Source organism: Myotis yumanensis, unplaced genomic scaffold, assembly GCF_028538775.1.
Source record: "Myotis yumanensis isolate MYYU_CA2020_CCGP unplaced genomic scaffold, mMyoYum1.0.hap1 SCAF_1, whole genome shotgun sequence".
Classification (NCBI taxonomy): domain Eukaryota; kingdom Metazoa; phylum Chordata; class Mammalia; order Chiroptera; family Vespertilionidae; genus Myotis; species Myotis yumanensis.
The window spans coordinates 128,653,739-128,674,161 of record NW_027223752.1 but is presented as its reverse complement, the minus strand read 5'-3'; the positions used below and the strand labels follow the sequence as shown (position 1 = coordinate 128,674,161).

The 20,423-nt window shown below is 36.1% G+C and overlaps 1 protein-coding gene and 1 non-coding gene across 4 annotated transcripts in view; both read left to right on the top strand.

Moving 5' to 3' along the window:
• Positions 1-20,423, top strand: part of LRFN5 (leucine rich repeat and fibronectin type III domain containing 5) — a 295,655-nt gene that overhangs the window by 108,883 nt on the left and 166,349 nt on the right. Inside the window, exon 1 of one of the 3 annotated variants that reach the window (XM_070431772.1) lies at positions 15,346-15,422. The exons of the other annotated variants lie outside the window; for them this stretch is intronic. The gene's annotated coding sequence lies outside the window, so the exon portion shown is untranslated. Of the gene's footprint in view, positions 1-15,345; positions 15,423-20,423 lie in introns of those variants that run through there. 3 annotated transcript variants of the gene reach the window in all.
• Positions 1,361-1,466, top strand: LOC139000164 (U6 spliceosomal RNA). The gene has a single exon (XR_011469542.1). It is a non-coding gene; the product is annotated as a U6 spliceosomal RNA (small nuclear RNA).

Genomic DNA, 20,423 nt, shown 5'->3' with positions numbered 1-20,423 from the left:
AGTCCAGGACCCCTTGGGAGATGTCCACCAGCCTGCTTAGGCCTGATCCCTTGGGGGGTTGGGCCTAAGCCGGCAGTCAGACAAACCTCTTGTAGTCTGGGGCTCTAATAGACCAGGACCCCTCGCTCCTAACCACCCGCCTGCAGCCTTGCTCCTTACCACCGCTACTGCACTTGCCAGCCATGAGCCCATCTTCAGGCTCAACAGCACTCCCCCTGTGGAAGTGCATTGATCATCAGGGGGCAGCTCCTGCATTGACCGTCTGCCCTCTGGTGGTCAGTGCACGTCATAGTGACTGGTTGTTCCACTGTTCAGTTGATTTGCATATTGCACTTTCATTATACAGGAGGATAGAGGTAGACAGACTTCCATGATCCTCATAGTCATAAGTAGCTTATCCACAAAATGAAGGAAATTTCATATTAAAGAATGTAATAAAATGGAAAAAAAATGAAAAATAAGTGAGATCGAAAACATCTCTAAATCTAGTGCTTGCCCAAATAAATGGCTCCTCATGACCATTTTGAAATAGTTTTCTTAAAAATCAAAGAGGAATTCTAAGACCAGAGCTTTGACATTTAAAATATTTTCTTGTAACGTCCTTCCTCTGTATTGAGTCATTAGAACATTCTATTCTGATCCAACCATGTGGAATGTTTAATTGACTTAATCTTGGGTTTTAAATTAGGCTTATAACATAAGAATCAGAATTCCAGCCCTGCCTCTTTGGTCTTTATTAACCTCCTCCTTTAACAAAAAGACTTCACATCATGTCACATTTGGTCCTAATTTGCAGGTGGAGACTGTGTTCTTCATAAACAAGAGAGTTTACAATTCTTCCATGTTCCTCTTTTGTTTTCTTTGTAATTTCTCTTCTTTAGGTTATACTTCTCAATGGAATCTTTCTTTGGATGAAATTACCTTTCCAATGTTTATATTCTCCCTCATTCTTTCAGACATTTGTTGGCAATCTAATTTATTTCCTAAATCATATCCTCTTTTACTTTATATTTATTGCTCTGAAAAAACACAATCTCAAGAAATCAGTGAGCATTTTTTTACACTTTTCTGATACTGTATCTTGAGCTTATAGTTAGTGTTTTAAGATATCCATGTTTATAAATAAAGAAGGATGAAGAATGGGCATGGTGATAATTAGAAATTCTGGACACTGTGCCTGTCCTCCCCACTCCCCACTCCACACCTACTTTCCATTATTCTTTATTTGGTTATCCTAAGCTAAATGTATTTTAGCCACTGGAATGGCTCAGAGTAGGCTTAGATGAGTCAATGCATGTTGAGGACAGATTTTCTGGGCACATTTGGGACAGAATATTTTTGTATTTAAGAGAGAACTATAGTGCTCACTTTGGCAGCATGTATACTAAAATGGGAATGACAAAGAGAAGATTAGCATGGCCGCTGATCAAGGATGACACACAAATTGTGAAGTGTTCCATATTAAAAAAAAATGAGAGAGAACTATTACAGCTGTATGTTCTTTCTCTGACTAGATGTGAACCCCCAAACATATAGCTTTAATCTCAGTGGCATGTACATGGTGAGGGGGACAAGCTTTAGAGTAAACCTAACACTGTGCCCTTGAGGAGAGTTAGGAATCTGAGTCTGTGATAACACCTCTGAGCCTCTGGTCTGCTGAAGCCCCTCCTCACCACAGATTCCTCTTCTGTCAACTGATAATTTTTCTTATTCTTTTAATCCATTTTAAGTTGGACTTCCCATTACTTGTAGTCAGAGTAATGCTAAGGGTTTCATTAGCCTTTGTAAAGTGTCCATTATGTGTCAAATCCTGAGATTGACATTTTATATATTTTATAACTCTAACTATAGGCCTGGTGCACAAATTTGTGCCCTGGTGGGGTCCCCCAGCCTGGCCTGTGCCCTCCTGCAATCCAGGACCCCTTGGGGGATCTTGGGCTGCTGGTTTCGACCCAATCCCTGCAGGCCAGGCTGAGGGACTTCACCGGTGCACAAATCCATGCACCAGGCCTCTAGTAAGCATATAAGATTTTTGATTAAGCTCTTCCCTCCTTCCCTCCTCCCTGCTTCCCTCTGAGATTCATCAGTCTCTTCCATGTGTCCATGCCTATGAATTGAGCGTCTGCCCCCTGATAGTTAGTGAGTGTCATATCTACCGACTGAACAGTCAAAGGTCCAATGGTCACTTAGGCTTTTATATATAGAGAGATTAGGGTTCCTCGGCCTGGCCTGTGGGGATCGGGCCAAAATCAGCTCTCCAACATTCCCTGAGGGGTCCCAGATAGCGAGAGGGCAGTTCTCTGGTGACGCATCCCAGAATCGGGCTTCCTCCTCTCTTCTCCCAATATTACGTCACTTTCTCTCTGTATCTGCCTCGCTTCTTTCATCTCACTTTACCCTAAGTTTGGTGGTAACTGACAACTTGTGGGCATTTAGCTGCAAAATGCAATTATTTAGCAAGCAGGATTTATTTAGCCTGAAATCTGGTCAGCCTAGGGCAGGACCCTAGTCAATGTCAGGCTCCCGCCCAGGGCCCTTCCATCCAGGTGGAGTCCCGTGGTGGCAGGAATCTCCTTCTTTCGACCTTAGCTGCTCCTTCACCTCCTTCCCTCCCCAAGGTTGCCTGCTGGCACGACTGTCCGCCCAGAAGGAGGGAAGCTGTGGCTGGTTTCCCAGGTGAGAGTGGTAGCAGGAAAATTCACTGCCTCCACTGGAAATCAATATTAAGCGGATGGGCCGACATGGGCGCCAGCCATTGGGGCCGCAGCCAGTAGGTCCTGCACATCTCATCATTTAGCTAATTGAGTCGAAAAGTTTCTGTAAGGGCCAGACCCATGACCACTGCAATGGGCTAGAGCAGCAGTTCTCAACCTGTGGGTCACGGCCCCTTTGGGGGTCAAATGACCCTTTCACAGGGGTCACCTAAGAACATCGGAAAACACATATATAATTGTTTTTGTGATTAATCACTATGCTTTAGTTATGTTCAATTTGTAACAATGAAATTGGGGATCACCACAACATGAGGAACTGTACTAAAGGGTCGCGGCATTAGGAAGGTTGAGAACCACTGGGCTAGAGGCTGGTGGGGAGCCAGACCCGAAGTGGGGAGCCAATGGGCTAGAAGCCCTGTGAATGGATTCATGCACCGATGGGGTCCCTTGGCCTGGATTAGGTTGAAACCAGCTCTCCGACATCCCCTGAGGGATCTCGGATTGTGAGAGGGCAGTTCTCAGGTGACACACCCTGGAACTGGGCTCCCTCCTCTCTGGTTCCAGGTGCATCACCCGAGAACCGCAGCTGCCAAGTCACCGCAGCTCGGCAGCTCCTGCATTGAGCATCTTCTCCCTGGTGGTCAGTGCCCATCACAGTTCAGCCGGTCGCTTAAGCTTTTATATATATATATATAGATAGGCATTGCTTAAAAGCAGATCTCTCAGCCTCAGCAATGTTGATTTGGAGGCCAGGTAATGAGCTGCTATGGGAGATTCCTGTACATCACAGTGTGTTTAGCAACATCCCCGGCAATTTTCCTGCTAGATGACGGTAACACCTTCCTGTTGTAACAACTAAAAATATCTCCTGGTAGTGCCAAATATCTTCTGGGAGACAAAATCACATGTGATTTAGAAAAACTACTTTAAAGGAAAGCATATTTATCTTACTTATACATGAGGAAACCAAGAATGAAAACACTTAAGTGTGAATGGATCAAAGACTATAAAACTAGAACATGCAGGCAGCAAGGCTTGGATCCAAGTGTTTGTAATCCCCAAACTTTAACTCTTTAGCTTCATTAATCAATGCACAAGGAAGTACACTTACCACATATATAGCCATAGGAAGGTTTTTATTCAAATACAAGGTGGTGGTTGCTAGTTCTGTTAGCATTTTGATATATAGTACCAGTACATTGAAAACCCACTGCTCACCAGGCTGCATTCACAAATGAACTATTAATGTCCCACACTGGGCTGTGTTATCCTTTTATTTAGATGAATCTCTGCAAGCCCCATAACTTCTTCAGTTATTGCTAGATAACATGTGTTTTTTATTTTAAGAATATTTTACTTATAATAACAATGTAATTTCAGAAATTAAATGGCCAATAGAATATAATTTTCCAATTCCTTATTTTAATTTAATTTTTCTCCTTTCCTATAACTCAGTCTTCTTTTAGGCTAGAAACTGCAGTGAGGCAGAGTGGGGATTGTGTTCAGTTTTCCTCTTTTTTCCCACTTCTCTTTCCCCTCCTGCTCTACTCACTGTTTTGTGGCTCCTAGTCTGAGGCTAGAGTTTGGAAAGGAAAGAAAGTTGAAGACAAGGAACAACTTGGCTTGCATGGTTCTTATGTTCTTTGATATTAGTGTTCTCTGAGATTGGTGGATATGCTAAACTTTCCTTTTGAGATATTTTGGAAGATAATCAAAGATAATGATTTCTCTCTTAATTACAGAGGTAATGCTTTTGCTCTGGGTTGTCATGCATAACTTTTTTAACCCCCAGACATTTCCTATATTTGGATAAACTAAATTAAGCTCAGTCTTACTAGATATCAAGGTTTTACATCTAATCAGCTGGAAATAGGTACTTTTGACTCAGCATTGTTAGAAGTATAAACCTCTCTGCTTTGTATGTCTCTAGCCAATATACTTCTTACTTGTAGAATTTTCCAAGCTTCAGTCCAGTTTCAGTCTCAATTTCTATAACATTTAAGTGACACAGGTAAAGTCCTAGGAAAAGTTCCTCTCATAATTGTCACTTACCTTGAGAGGGAGGTAATCATATCCCTTCTCTCTTGTATGAGATGTCAGAGGGAAAATGCCACAACATTCCTACAACGTTCAAAAAGGAAAGTCTCTCTGCTTGTTTGTTCACATCCAACCTCTTACCCTAGAAGGGGATGATAAGTCAAAAGTCACTGGATTGGTTTAGGTCACTAGTATCACAAGACCAGCATTCATGGCTCTTCACTGAGGACTATGGGGATACTTGTCACCTTTGTGTTGTTCTCAGCTTTGGTGACCTCTCCCAAAACTGAGACAGAAAGCATCCACTGTTAGCATCTTGTTAGGCACCGATCAAGTATAGACAGGTTACAATGCATATATTGAAAGATAAGGGAACTGACTATGGTCTTGCATTTTTCTCTTAACTTAGTCAATTTGGAGAAATTATGTGGCATTTTAAGCCTCAGGTCCCTCATCTGCCAGAAGAAACACCGTATATACTTTACTGGCCTTAATTGCCTGACAAATAGTAGGTTCATAATAAGATGGTCATGGGAGGTAGTTCTAGAATAGGTGCTTCTCTGTCTTGGAATTTGAAATATCATTAGTCTAAGTGACCATTGAGCTTAATGAAATTAGCCAACCATATCATTAAATGTCAAGTTATGTACCTGTCCTTTGATTTGTTTGACATGGATTAGAAGGGGCAGAGAAATATATCTTTTGCTAACATCAGGCAAAAATGCTATTTATTGTAACCATTTTAAGCCTACATATTACATGTACTTAACTATATTGTACATTTTAAAAAGTATACATAAAATGATTAATTTCTGAAATTCGAATAGTTTGTATTAGTTGTTTATTGTGTTACATCTGTATAGGAAGAGTAGACATTATAGTTGATTTCCTCAAATTCATCTTGTCTCTCCCTGACTGCCTAGCCATTTAGGCTACTGGCCCAAACTCCACATCCTAGCTGTGATTAATCTCAGTCAGTCAAAGTAATCCCACCTGTCTTGTTAGCAACTGGTTCAGACACCCGGCTCTAAGCACACTTCTGATTGACATTCCACTACTACCTTATGAGTGAACATATGACCTATGTTGGGCTTTTAAAACTGGTGGGAGGGTTTTTTTTACAATTTGAGAGAGGCTCTTGCCACTTTGCTTGCAACAGGCAGACCTGAGGAAACAACTGCCACTGGAAGCCATCCTACAGCTGCAGGCGGAAGCAGCCTCAGGAGGAGGCTCAACACCGGACCACAGTGTTAGACTAGAAAGAGCCAGGGTCCTCATGACTTTCCTGAGCTGCCCTTCTTTCTTCTGGACTTGCAGAATTCTGAGCTAGTAGACTCTTTTGTCTTTAACCATCATGTAAAAAGCAAAAAGAAGACCATCTCTAGAAATGTGTCCTTTTTGAGTTTTTATTTTTATCCTGACTTTGGGCTTGTGTATTATTTATTGAAATATGTTTCCTTATTTGTTCTATTTAAGCCTTTCCATTTCAGCAAGAGTAGATTTTTAGTGAATGTTTCCCTATTTTAAGCTAACTTTTTAAATAGCTGATTTTTTAAAATATGAAAATGCCCAAGATTATAGTGTCATTTTATAATCATAGTGTGTGGTATTTTTACACCCGTGATATATATGTATATTTTAAGAAATCACTGTTTAAATTATCCTATTATTGTAAGAGCTATTATTCCAAGTCACCCACATACACCCTTTCTCTCTAACTTCTGTTTTTATCATGGTACCACTTAGCTCACTTAGGAATCTTATAACCTTCAGTCTACCTCTTATGCAAATCCATTGTATTCTCTTACAGTCTCTCTAATCATACCTTTTCACTTCTGTAAAAGCTAAATATAGTTTACATTATTTTGCCCTTTTCATCCTTTAAGATGTTACTATATATATTCTATTCTATACATACACATATACATATACATATGCATATACATATATGTATACATATATGTATATGTATTGGAAGAGAATATGTATATAAAATATATTTTAAAATACATATATATTTAATATTGAAATAGAAGGCAAAAGACAAATAAAAAAATAAAGAAAACAAAAATAAATTAACAAATCCTTTGCTAAAAGTTCATGGTGAAATTCAACATAAGAATTGGCAGAATCTGCCCATTTGGTGTAGCTCAGTAGTTGCACATTGATCTATGAACCAGGTGGTCATGGTTCGATTCCCAGTCAGGGCACATGCCCAGGTTGTGGGCTCGATCCCCAGTGTAGGGCCTGCAGAAGGCAGCTGATCAATGATTTTCTCTCATCATTGATGTTTCTATCTCTCTCTTCCACTTCCTTCTTCTCTGAAATCAATAAAATCAATAAAAAAAAATTTTAAAAAATTGGGAGATTCTGCTTGAGGACATTATCCCAAGTGAAATAAAACAATCACAGAATATCTAATACTATGTGACTTCACTTACATAATGTATCTCAAATAGTCATGTCATAGAAGCAAAGAATAGAATGGTTATCAGGGCCTGGGGGGGGGGGAGAAAAAATGGGGTGTAAAATTTCATTTAGGCAAGATGAATAAGCTTCCAAGATCTCCTGCACAACATTGTGTCTATACATAACAAAACTGTATTGTACAGATTTCATGTTGTGTTCTTACCATGACAACATCTGTTAAAAGTAAATAAAACAATCTTTCTTATTCAAATGATTTTAAAACCTTGAAAGGAACACCAAATTTGTCCTTTAAATTTGTAGCATATGTATTTTGAGGGCACCAAATTGCAAACTAAAAACCTGTGAAATGAATTAAGATATTTATATTTCAATTAACAAGCACCTTTACCTAAAATTTATTTTAATATGCTACACTGAAAACAGAAATAATTTACATTTGGACTTCAAGAATGATGTCTATAAGTGCACATAAATTGATTTATACTAATTAAAAGTAACCATAAAAACATATGAAATTATAGTATGTTTAAAGTAGCAAAATAACCAATAAAATCAATTTTTTATCTTTATGCAACATAATAAATATGTATGTTCACTTTTTATAGAACATCTTAAAGTAGTTCTTTCTATTCCGGAGAGTCTATATAATCTATAAACATGGTTAAGAAATTAAAATTGTAAGCTTATTTTAAGGAGTGTATTATCACTAATATACAATAAACACATGATAAACTAAACATAGGGAATTTATTGTATGTGATGATTATTCGTTTTCATCTTTATACACATCTTGTTTAGCCAATATTTTATTATCATATCGGTTCTTAATTTCTCTTTTCTCCAGAGCCACAATAAAAGCCTTATTCATTTTTCCTACTCTTTGAAATTTTTATTTATATCTCAGTAAGCAGTTACTGCCTTGTAAATTTTCTAGCAACATATTCCCCTATTTTTTCTACTTTTTGTCAGATTATTCTTTTTAAACAGTCCTGAATGGTTTCTTTTATTGGTATGATTGATGTAGGAAAACATTAGACTATTTTGCCTTGAGGCTTCATCCTTTTCCTTTCTTATTTCTTAGTAGATGGTAGGTAGTTGAGTAATGAAGTTAGCAGTCATTATGATATTTTAATGAGCACTTATATGTCTCATATAGCACCTTACATTCATTCACCCATTTCAGTTTTATGACTACTTGGACGAGGTTCCTAGAATTAATATTCACATTTAGGGGTGAAAAGCTAGAGGCTTAAAGATGTTAATTCCCCAGGTGATATTTCTATTAGGAGGTAGAGTCAGCATAAGAAGCAGGAGCTATGTGACTTTGGAACCCAATGTATTAACTCTGATGTTTTCTGCTTCCCGTTTGCTTGCATGGCTTCACCTGCTATTTTTGGAAACTGTTGACATTTAATTTCCTCTTCTTTTTAAATATGTTTTTATTTATTTCAGAGAGAGGAAGGGAGAGGGAGAAAGAAATGAAAACATCAATGATGAGAGAGAATCATTGATTAGCAGTGATGGCGAACCTATGACACGCGTGTCAGAGGTGACACGCGAACTCATTTTTTTGGTCGATTTTTCTTTGTTAAATTGCATTTAAATATATAAAATAAATATCAAAAATATAAGTCTTTGTTTTACTATGGTTGCAAATATAAAAAAATTTCTATATGTGACACAGCACCAGAGTTAAGTTAGGGTTTTTCAAAATGCTGACACGCCGAGCTCAAAAGGTTCGCCATCACTGGATTAGCCGCTTCCTGCATGCCCCTGACTGGGGATCAAGCCTGAAATCCAGGCATGTGCCCTGACCTGGAATTGAACCTGGACCTTCTGGTTCATAGGTGACACTCAACCATGGAGCCACACTGGTTGGGCTAATTTCCTCTTGATTTACATATCATATGACAGTTAGGTCAGGCCTAGTGAGAGATCTTCCTGTCTCTTGCTAGACATTTTTGAATGCCTGACACAGAAACTAGTCAGCTGTCTCAAAATGAAAACCCCAAAATTATCCTTATTCTTCAATTGCTGTGCTATACTTTTGGAGGCATCTCAAAAAAAAAATGTATACCTCTCTTCCCCTCAACCCAATCTATTTGTCAGGTGTTGATAAATGTTTGCCAGGATTACTATAAATTGTCAAATCTATGCAATGCTCTCAGAGAATTTCTGGTCAAATAATAATTCTCAGTCTTCAGAACTATATTGTTATACTTATAAAAATCTTTTTAGATCTTCCAGGAAATGTAGATCTATTTTATAGGGCATCTGGTCCCTGGATGCTGTAGATATATTCTTTTCTCTTCTGAAATAACCACTATATACCATTAATTGCATACACACACACACACACACACTTTCTCTTATGTTAGGCTAAAAACCAGGCTGGGAAAAGTTCTTCAGAGTGTTAACTTCTTATCTTATAAATAGAAATTCTGACACAATTGGTTGAATTTTCTCATAAGTTATTTATTTGGTAGTGCTTTTATTTAGTTATTTAATAAATGCTTATCTTAAAAACCTAAGCATGTAAATATGATTGAGAATTATAATATATTACTTAGATAAAATGGGAACACATTACTTAAAAAAGGTTGGCTTGCTATTGGCTGTAGGAATGACCCTTCCTCCCTACTTGGTGCTCAAAAGTAGGATACATTGTCTTTGCTCCCCTCACTCATTGTCCTCAATGTCTGTGCCTCTAGTTATGCCATCTTGTAAGTCTGATCATTCAAAGGAACCCAATGAACTTCAGCACCTCTTGTCTTTCTTATAAAGTATCTTAATTTTTCCTTCCTGATTCCTGTCAAGTGAAATGTACAAGTATATGTAAGAAATATAGCACATATAAGAAATATACTATGTGAAATATAACTTTTGTTAATGTACATTAGAGCAAGTAATACAAATGAATATTTTCAGCAACATTCTAGAAATAATAACTAGGAAAACTGCATTGCATGAGTTTGCATAGGTGCAGTGTGATAATGAAATTAAAGCCTGTAATTGCCAGGAATCGAACCTGAGACACTTTGGTGTACAGTCTGATGCTCTAACTATTGATGTGCCCCTGTCATTGTATATGCGTAGTTGTCTACTTTACTTAATCATACTTTTTCCATAATGTTAATGAAGGTTTGTTCATTTTTTTCTATTCTCTCTCTCTTTTTTTGTTAATCCTCACCTGAGAATGTTTTTTTTTTCCATTGTTTTTCAGGGAATGGAAAGGAAGGAGGGAAGAAAGGAAAGAGAGAGAGAGAGAGAGAGAGAGAGAGAGATCTATGTGAGAGAGACATATCGATTGGTTGCCTCCCACAAGTGCCCCAACCAGGATAGGGGAGCGAACCCAAAACTCAGGTATGTGCCTTTCACCAGGAATCAAACCTGAGACACTTTGGTGCGCAGTCTGATGCTCTAACTATTGAGCATACACCAGGCCACTAGTAAATACTGAAAAAGGAAAGTTGGCCAAAAGACAAAGATCAAAGAAAAAAAATTACTCTATTTACATCTTTGCTTAGTAGTTGATTATTAAGTGCTATTTTTGAGGCACCAAATCTAGTTTTATTTTTCAGAATATCTGTGTTAAGAAGCACTCAGACCTTTTTGCTGAGTGTTTTGGAAAGAGCTGCATAGCATTTAGTGTTTATTGAGAATATGACGAGTCTATCTTGGAAGAAAAGATTATAAATTCACTTTGGTCTTTTGTGCAATTTTTTCCATGATCTGTTTTCCCCCAAAACCCCACTTTTGTTTCTTCTTAAATTCTTCTTTAGCAATTTCTTCCAGCTTTAATTATACAGAATTACATGAGAACATCCCTAAGGAGCTTTTGTTTTTTCATATCAAGCAAACTGTCTCCTTTGTTTTCATAACACCTCAAGAATATCAGCCAGTTTTTATTTACAGGTCAGCCCTCACCATAATGAGAAGATTCTGTGATTATATTGGCAATATCACTCCCATGTGTGTGGTTTTTACAAAACCTAAAAGGCTGTACCTACGTGGGCAATCCACCATTACTCACATTTATCGGCTAAACTTGCAGGGTCAGCAATCACTAAGAGTACATACAGACAACATTAGTGTTGCTTCATTTTGAAGAAAACGCAAATAAAATGGCTGTAATTACCTCTTTGAGAGTTCATGCTAACAACTTAAAAAAGTCTATAATTCAGAGGAAAATAAAAGACAATAGAAACACTCAGCAAAAACGTCTAACAGTGTCATATGGATAGATCATCCTAACAAACTCAAAGACTCTCAAACAAGAAAAGACACACCCCTGTATATCCCTTCCCAAAAGTGACAAAATAAGTTCAACTATAAAAATAAAACAAATTGAGACCCATTTTCTGGGTATCTTTTAATAAGGCAGGAGTGAATTATATTGCATGATCCTTAAAATGTTATTCCAAGTCCTTTTTAAAATTAACTCTAGAATTTCCTTTGAAACTAAGAATTATAATCTTTTAAAGATTTCTAATGTTCTTTTTAAAATAGTACTATAAGACAGTCCATCAAGTCTACAACATAAAATTGGGAAAGTTTCCAAATTTTGTAGCTGTCTTATATCTTAAAGCCAAAACATTTAATGAGTCTCTTGGTTCTAATGTTCTTAACTCAGTTGAATTTCTGAGCATTTTGGATGAGAGACATTTTTATCACTGTCACAAAAATTGCAACTTTAATTTTAATGACTCCACCAAAAATTTATCAAATATGTTGTTTTTGTGAGGTCTTTTCAAAAATGGACTAACAGGCAAGCTCCCCCTTTTCTTCCCCTAAGGCTCCCTACCTCTGCCTTCCTCTCTCCTATGCTCCAAGGGCCTCTGTAACTTGCTGTTTGAAAGCCCAGCTGACTCACTTTGACTATCTCTGTAACTTTTTAAGTAAACTTTCTCTTGTCATTTGAAAAAAAAAACACAAACTTACAAACCAACAATTTAGAAACTCATCCATTTTGTCTTAAAAACTTTACTTCAGCTCAATATATGAATTAACCATCTATTTACACATGGCAGCTTTTAAAAATGAATCTGAATTGCAGTTGGAAATCCAGAACAAAGGTTTCCAACAGTCAGCTCACTTTTTGAAATGAATTAATCATTCAGTCAAGGTATCAAAAACTATATCCTCATTCTCACTTTTTTTCTTTATAATAATAGTTTCCTATTAAATACAGGAAAGAATATTAATTTGAGTAAAAACCTTTTGTAATTTCAAAACTTTCTTACCTGCCTTAGGTAATACTTGATATTTTCAATAGTTTTATGGAAAAGATTTGTTTATTGAAATGTTTTTTAAATTTTATTTTGCATCTCGGTTTAATTTTTTATTATGTTTCTATTAATTTTTGGGAGGTGGCATTGGCCAATAACATCATATAGATTTCAAGTATACGATACAATGATACATTTATCATCTGTATATTGCATTGTGTGCCCAGCACCCAAAGTCAAATGATTTTCCATCTCTATATGTTTGGCCCACTTTATCGTTTAGTATGTGCCTCCTCTTCCTTCTAGTAACCACCACAGTTTGTTGTCTATGAGTTTTTGTTTGTATTTCTTGTTTGTCCAGTTTTAAACTGAATAGTTTTTAGATAAATGAGTTCTCTATAAATACTGTTCACTTTTCTAAATATTTAGAAATGATTTTAGAGTATTAAATATTTTAAAACATCTATGATTATCAGGGAAATTTTTAAGAAGGTAATATTTGTTAAATAAGTGAAGAATAATTCACTTAATGAGAGCTTTGTGAGAGAATTAGTACTTAATTTAATAGTTAAAATCAAAGAAGAAATAAATTGTGCTTTAAAATATGAGAATTAATCTTCTTAATCAAATCCATAGTACTTTTTACCCAAAATTCTTTTTCTGCTATTTGAATATTGCAATTTTTATTTAAAAATAAATCTGAAAACATGTATTTCAAATCATCAGTGCTATTAATGATCATATTATGAATATCAATAAAACCATAGGAATCAATAGACTTTCTAAATATATTCTCATTATGTTTACCTTTTATTGCACAAATGTTATGAAATGCTAATTAAATTCCATAATTTAAAAATACTGACCATAATAACCATGTCTCTAGTCCCTTCAAGTATTTGGTCATATGAAAACTTATTTTTAGCAAAGTTTACTAAATTTATAAACATTTTAATGACTTGTACTCATGGAGTACTTTCTGAAATCTGAGACTGGAATAGTAAAGAGATAATGCATGGACCATTCAAGAAGATGGGTAGGTTGACAAAAAACAAAATGTCGTAAGTATTAAATTTATATTATAGGAAGCCTAAACTATAATTGACCAACCATACTTCGGAGTCACGCAAGGCTTAACAAAGGGAATAAGTTTGAGTGTGGACCTGATGTGGCATAGTTAGAATATGTATTTTGTTATTTTAAACATGCTAATTTTTGCTAACACTTACTGTATAATTTTTCATTTAAATAAGTACATACTAATCTAGTCAAATCTACTTTCCATAACAACTCTTCTGTTTTTAAACATTAGTTCTTTCCTATTCCTCAGTTCACCATTATGTCTAATGGACATCTTTTATGAATATTTTTATTAAGATAAATACCCTAATATGATATTTGCAAAAGAGATGAGAATTCTTTTTATAATAATTATAGAACTTGAAGTTGCCTTTTTCTTTTATGATTGTAGCTAATTTCTAATTTATATTTTTGAATGTTAATTTAATAAAAGGTCCTCATCTGGTTAGTACCCTGTAGAGTGCCATGCACAAAATGGGCACAGTATTTAGATGTTCCATTTCAAAAATGAGAGGAGATATTTCTTTTATGTAGTCCAAATGCCTTACTTTATATCCAAAATATTTGATAATCCAAGAAATTAATTAACTTGCTCAAGAATAACCACAACAAGAACGTGTGAGAGAACTGAGTCTTGGACCACAGTCTGAGCAGCACACAGACTACAGATCCTTGTCACTCCATTGTGTTTTGCCCATGGCTAAAATTATCTAAACATTTTTTTTTACATTATGTTGTCAGCTCATATGAATTTAGGGAGTCATTTTTTTCTATAAGGTTATACTGGTATCGGATGTCTTCCCCACTTCTTAAATTGTTCTCAAGCTTACCAGATTTGACACTTTTCAAAGGTAATCTCTCCCTTTGACTACCAGCTATATTCTAGGCCAGTGGTTCTCAACCTTCCTAATGCCGCTACCCTTAAATACAGTTCCTCATGTTGTGGTGACCCCCAACCATAAAATTATTTTCGTTGCTACTTCATAACTGTAATTTTGCTACTGTTAGGAATCATAATGTAAATATCTGATATGCAGGATGTATTTTCATTGTTACAAATTGAACATAATTAAAGCATAGTGATTAATCACAAAAACAATATGTAATTATATATGTGTTTTCCGATGGTCTTAGGCGACCCCTGTGAAAGGGTCGTTCGACCCACTAAGGGTTCGCGACCCACAGGTTGAGAATCCTTGTTCTAAGCCTTTGTATTAACTCTTCACTCATATGATCTCATTTAATTCTGATGTAAAATAGATGAGATAATCAGTACTTAGGTAAAATGACTTTCCTGTGACTACAAAGCTAGTGAGTGATAGAGTCAAAGTCGCAAATTCTGGCACATGACAGACCCTACGACGTCCCATCTTTGCTCCTGACACTACCCTCCTCTAAAAATCCCAGCTGCATCCTGGGTGATGGAAATCATCTCCTAACTGGTTTATTTTCTTCCTCATTGACCATCATTAACCAAAATAAATGTTTTAATGTAAATTTGATCATGTAACCTATCCTTGATTTTTTTTCCCCCTCTCTGTCTAGATAGTAGAGCTCAGTTTGGAAGATGAGTTAGCCAGGCAAAGAAGAGGGGTCAGGATACTACAAGTTGAAGAAGCAGCCTATGTAGATGCCTCACCTTTCCAAAAGGAGAGTTGGTTTGAGGATTTGCAAGTATAATTGGAGATTTTCAAAGTTGTCTTTGAAAGTATATGGCTTAGTATGCATGGAGATTGGTGCATGAAGAATGGTGGAAGTCAGATGCTTATGGGCCTTGTGTATCAAGCTAGAATTTTACTTGTGACATATCATTTGATTTTCATTTTATAGAGATAATCATTACAGTAGTGGAAAAATGAAAATATGGAGGAAATGTCGTCTTGTGATAAGACAAGAGCATGGATTCCCTTATGAAGCTATTGTATTAATGCAGGTGAGAGGTAGTGAAATACTGAATTACAATAAAGCTAATGAGGAATAAGTGCAAATATAGCTAGGATACTAAGGACATTGAATGAAGAGAACTTGATTGATTAGGTAAGAAAATAATAATCTTAATATTGAGTGTTCATTCCCATTAAATTATTGTAATAATTAAAAAGTAGAGTTAGTGATGCTGGAAAACCAGCACACATTTTAATAAAATAATCTCAAAAATGGTAACTTCAAGCCAATATCAATAGGAATAGATGCACATTTTAAAATTCTCTCTAACTTTTATTTTCATATTAATATATATTTTCTGTTCAGCTTATTCATTTTTGATATGCTGAGATAAATTTAAACATATATTGCCCTTAGCTCCAAAATAAATTGAAAAAGTATACATAAATGATTTACCAATTTGGCTTCTATGAATTGAATTTCCATTTTATTTCTTATTGCTCACATCTTTTATAGTACTGTCAGTTTTCTTCTTCATTAACCTGACTTGGTTGAAGTTTCTTTGCCTGAGCAACTTTTTCTATAAATGTGAAAAATGGAGTTGATTGGAAAGAGACTTATGAGAAGTCATAGATTCTTTAGTGTCTTATTTTATCTACTACCCGGGAGTGGCATAGACTTTTGCAAGTGACTTCTTATATTTAGGACTGGGAAATTAAATCAATAACAGTGCTACCTGCTTTGTAAGAATATTTTGAAGGCCAAACTAATTAAGTTGTATGGAAAAGCTTTGAAAATTGTAGCGTGCCCAAAGAAAATATTAAATTGGCTTTTATTTTATTCCAAGCTCAGTTACACCTATGAGAACCATTTGACTAATGCATGTAATCCCTCTAAAGAAAATTACAGTGTGCTCTTCCTTAGAGTCTTAAAGTTTACAGAGCTAGTAGCACTTACAAGAAAATTCAAATGCACACTATTTGCAGAGTTATAAAAATATTATACTTCCAAGCATCAAAAATCACAAACTTGAATATATTGGAAAAATAATTAAAACTATATTCCCCTCACACATGTGTATTGAAGTAGGGGAATACACTACTTATAGGTAGTGGTGTCCTAGGAATTGAGGTGAATTTCTCATTTATATGTAGTCTTAAAATTTATCATTATATATTCAGTAATGATGCATACTCTTATCTATTTATCTCATCACTTTATAAGAGGCTTCTCTAAGCAGTCATACTCTGCAAGTGCTGGAAAGCCACTTTGCTTTTGCAGAAGGGCCTGCCGAAAACTGGCTGTCTTATTAGAGGCAGTCTCATAAGATATTAAGATATTAGCATTAGAAGGGTATCTTCATGGCCATCTCCTCCAACTGTGAGTCTTACACGAAATGTTATCTTTGATATTCATATAGAATGAACCTATCAGCAAATAACAAATTCAATGCCTCCAGCTCATCCTTTTGTGGAACTATTTACATAGCATGTTCTTAATATAAAAATAAAATCCTCGTGCAGTCTTAACCTTTATTGCGAATCATGTTTTCTGGCTTTAACACTTATTCTTCCTACCCCTTAAACATTACATGTGAAGAAATCTTCCCTATATCTTACCTCTTTCCCAAGATATAATTTCCAGTTTTATTTTTCAGCTATTTTTCATTTGCAGTCGTAGGGGTTGGCTGTGCTTTCCTTAGATGTCTGTCCTAGGCATGGCCCACCAGAATTCAGGATGAGACACCCTGTAGTTTAGATGCAATTCAGTAAGAACCAAATAATTCACTGCAACTGTTAAACTTATTGTTCTGGATGTTTCTTTTCTATTGATGAATGTTGAGATTGCAACCCTGAAACTGTTGACCCTTAGGATCATGGACACAATTAATGCCTTGAGTGCATTTCATGTAAACTGCCTTTAAAGATGTACCCTTCAACTTTAATAGCTTTGTTTCTGAATCTAAGCATCTTTAGCTGTGGCTGTGTTATATTTCATTTTGACAGTCTTGGCCCATCTATTAAACCTATGGAGACATTTTTAAATCCCAGTTTTATGTCAGTCACAGTGTGACAGATTTAATAAGCACTGTTTCTTATATCCTCTTGCAAGTCAGTGTTAAAATGCTGAACAAGAAAAGACCAAGGACAGCAGGGTTACTGTCTAATGAAATAATGTATCTGAAAGTGCTTTGCAAACGTTATTTTACATTCATCTTTGGTTCTGAATCCTTCCTTCTTTTATACATACCACTTTATAATCTGACCTTATGGGAATTTCTTCCTGTACAGTCTTCATGGTTTCCTTAACTATCTTTCCAATAACCTTTTGTCATCAAAATCATTTCTAATTGCACCATATGAATTTTACTTTCAGAACTTCTCTTTTTGAGTCATCTTTTCTCTCAGAAACTTTATCCTCAAAAGGTAACTTCTCTGAATATTTCACTATATTCTTTTCCTTTATTTGCTTTTAAAAATATTTAATTTGTATTTCTTGGGTGTCTGTTATATGTAGCTGAGTGTGCTTGAAGCTGCAGGGCATGGAGTTACCCATGGGATGTTGCTGGACTTCAAAGAGCTTTTAGGCAGACAGAAGAACTTAGGCACAGGATATACCATTAGTGATTCATTATAGATGTGATATCTCTCACTCCATTCTCTTAGGTCTTTCCTGTAGTTGTAAAGGTGACTTTAAACTCCCCCCTCCTCTTCCCACAAAAGAAGTAATCCTTGTGCTTCTAGATATTTTCCACACCCATGTTACCTATTAGTGTGTTCCCCGTGGTTCCAACTCCCAATCTCCATGTAGTTCTTGTTTATCTGAAGTTGCTACAAATTATTGTTATAACTCACTGTGAATCCAGCTGACAATTGTGCAACATTTGCCCAGGACCCACAGCCCAGTGTTTAACTCACTGACTACTGTGTAAGCTCTAGTGTTCTTAGAGTGGCCATTTGAAGCGTGTTCTCTCGGTGTCCCTGTCTGGATAGATGGATGGCTTGATATACAGGTCTACTTATTTGTAGTGTTTTAATATATATTCAGGTGGGTGCAAAGAAAAATCTGCTTTGTACATATGTGCATAGAGTAGATGTTGCTAATATAAAATATAGCTGTTTCTAATATACTGTGTATAGTATGCTTTTGTGTGAGTTCAATTTGTATACATTATACATGCATTTGTTTGGATTTATACATTTTAAGTAGATTTTATTTGTAATATAATTTATTAAGAATTTTCATCAGAGTTTAAAATAATGAATTTTAAAAAAGAAACTACCACCATCACAACAAAAACACAGAATGACTCCTATCCACACTGCTAAGCATTTTCTCTCACTCTTTTAAATCACCTCACATTTCCCGGGCACCAGAAATCCACATTTTCTCTTCTTTTTTACCTAAAAAAGGAAAGGGCATCAGTGAAGAGCAGGGAAAGATTCTACTCCACCTCAGCACGGCAGGGTACCCAGCAGCTCATCATTTCTCATGCCGCATCTTCTGTCCCCTATAAGGATGCACCGATGCACTCCGGTACCCAAAGCAAGCAGCAAGTCAGTCTTTTTCATTGACTAAAGGACTTCAGCTCTTTCTGAGTTTTTTGTTGTTTTCTTGTTTGGGGGCGAGGAGTAAGGTGCACTGTATACAGATGTAGTTTGAAAATCACCAAATTATTCACTGAAAATGTAAAACTTGGTGTTCTGGATTCCTTTTCTATTAACGAATGCTGAGAGTACAGCCCTGGAATTGTTGACTCCCAGGGGTCACCTTAAGGTGCATGATGGACCATTATGTAGATTGACTGCAGTTGTGAGAAATGACAGAGATCCCCATGTATCATGAAGGGCATAACCTAGTTCTCCCAATGGTAACATCCTGCATAACTGTGGCACAGTAGCTCCTAACACAATTGAAAAACTGAACTTATTTGGATTTTACCAGTTTTACATATATTTGTGTGGGCATATATTTAGTTTTCTAAATTTTATCACAAATGTAGGTGTGTATGAAAGTCAAAATTCAGGGTAGTTCTATCAGCATGGTACCTCCTGCTACCTTTTATAGCCACAACCACCTCCCTATTCTATCCCTAACTCCTATCTAGTATATATAATTTTAAAAGAAAAAATGCACCCATGTATTACTTGTGTAATTAATATTAATAATTAATATTAATATAATATAATGTAATATAATTTACCATCTGTTTATTAATATTAATTACACAAGTAATACATGGGTGCATATTAAGAAACTAGAGGCCCGATGCATGAAAATTTGTGCAAGACTACGCCTTCCTTTTCCTAGCAGCTGGCACCAGATTCCCTTTGGCACCCAGGACCTGGCCTGGCTTCCCTCCAGCCCCAGCTTCGTCAGGAAGGACGTCTGGAATGACGTTAGGAAGACATTTGGTCTAATTAGCATATTATATTTTTATTATTATAGATTGATCTGAATTCTTCAAATTTATGTGTGAATAAGAAGTCAGAATTTCATGTTTTGAAACTCTAATGTATTTGAAAATTACTGTTTAGAGAAGGTACAGTATAACAGTTTCTAAATGAAATTATTTCTAATTTCACCTGCAAGTGATGAAGTTGTGGAGGAAAGGAAGAAAGGAAGGGAGGGAGGGGGGACTGGAGAGAGAAGACAAGAGGTGGAGGGAAGGGAGGGAGAGAGGGATGAAATGGGGGAATGGGAAAGAAGAAGCCAGGGAGGAAGGAAAGAAACACTGTATGTAGACACATGTCCTGAAAATAACCAATGTATTAATGAGAGTTTGCTCATATTCTCTTTTAATTGAAAAGGTTATTGCCAAGGTGACACAGTGCCATGCAGATTAAGGTGACCATAATAACTGTCTGCTGACTTTTTCCAATTCACTGAAACGAGCAGGGAGGCTGCATTTTATTTTTCCCTGCATTCAAATGAACAGAACAGGACTGGCACATTGTCCCAGCAGACCAAGGTCCAGGACAGGGAGAAAGAATAAAGGAACAATTCTCTCATTTCACCAAGGGATGCAAATGTGGAAGGAACCACCAAG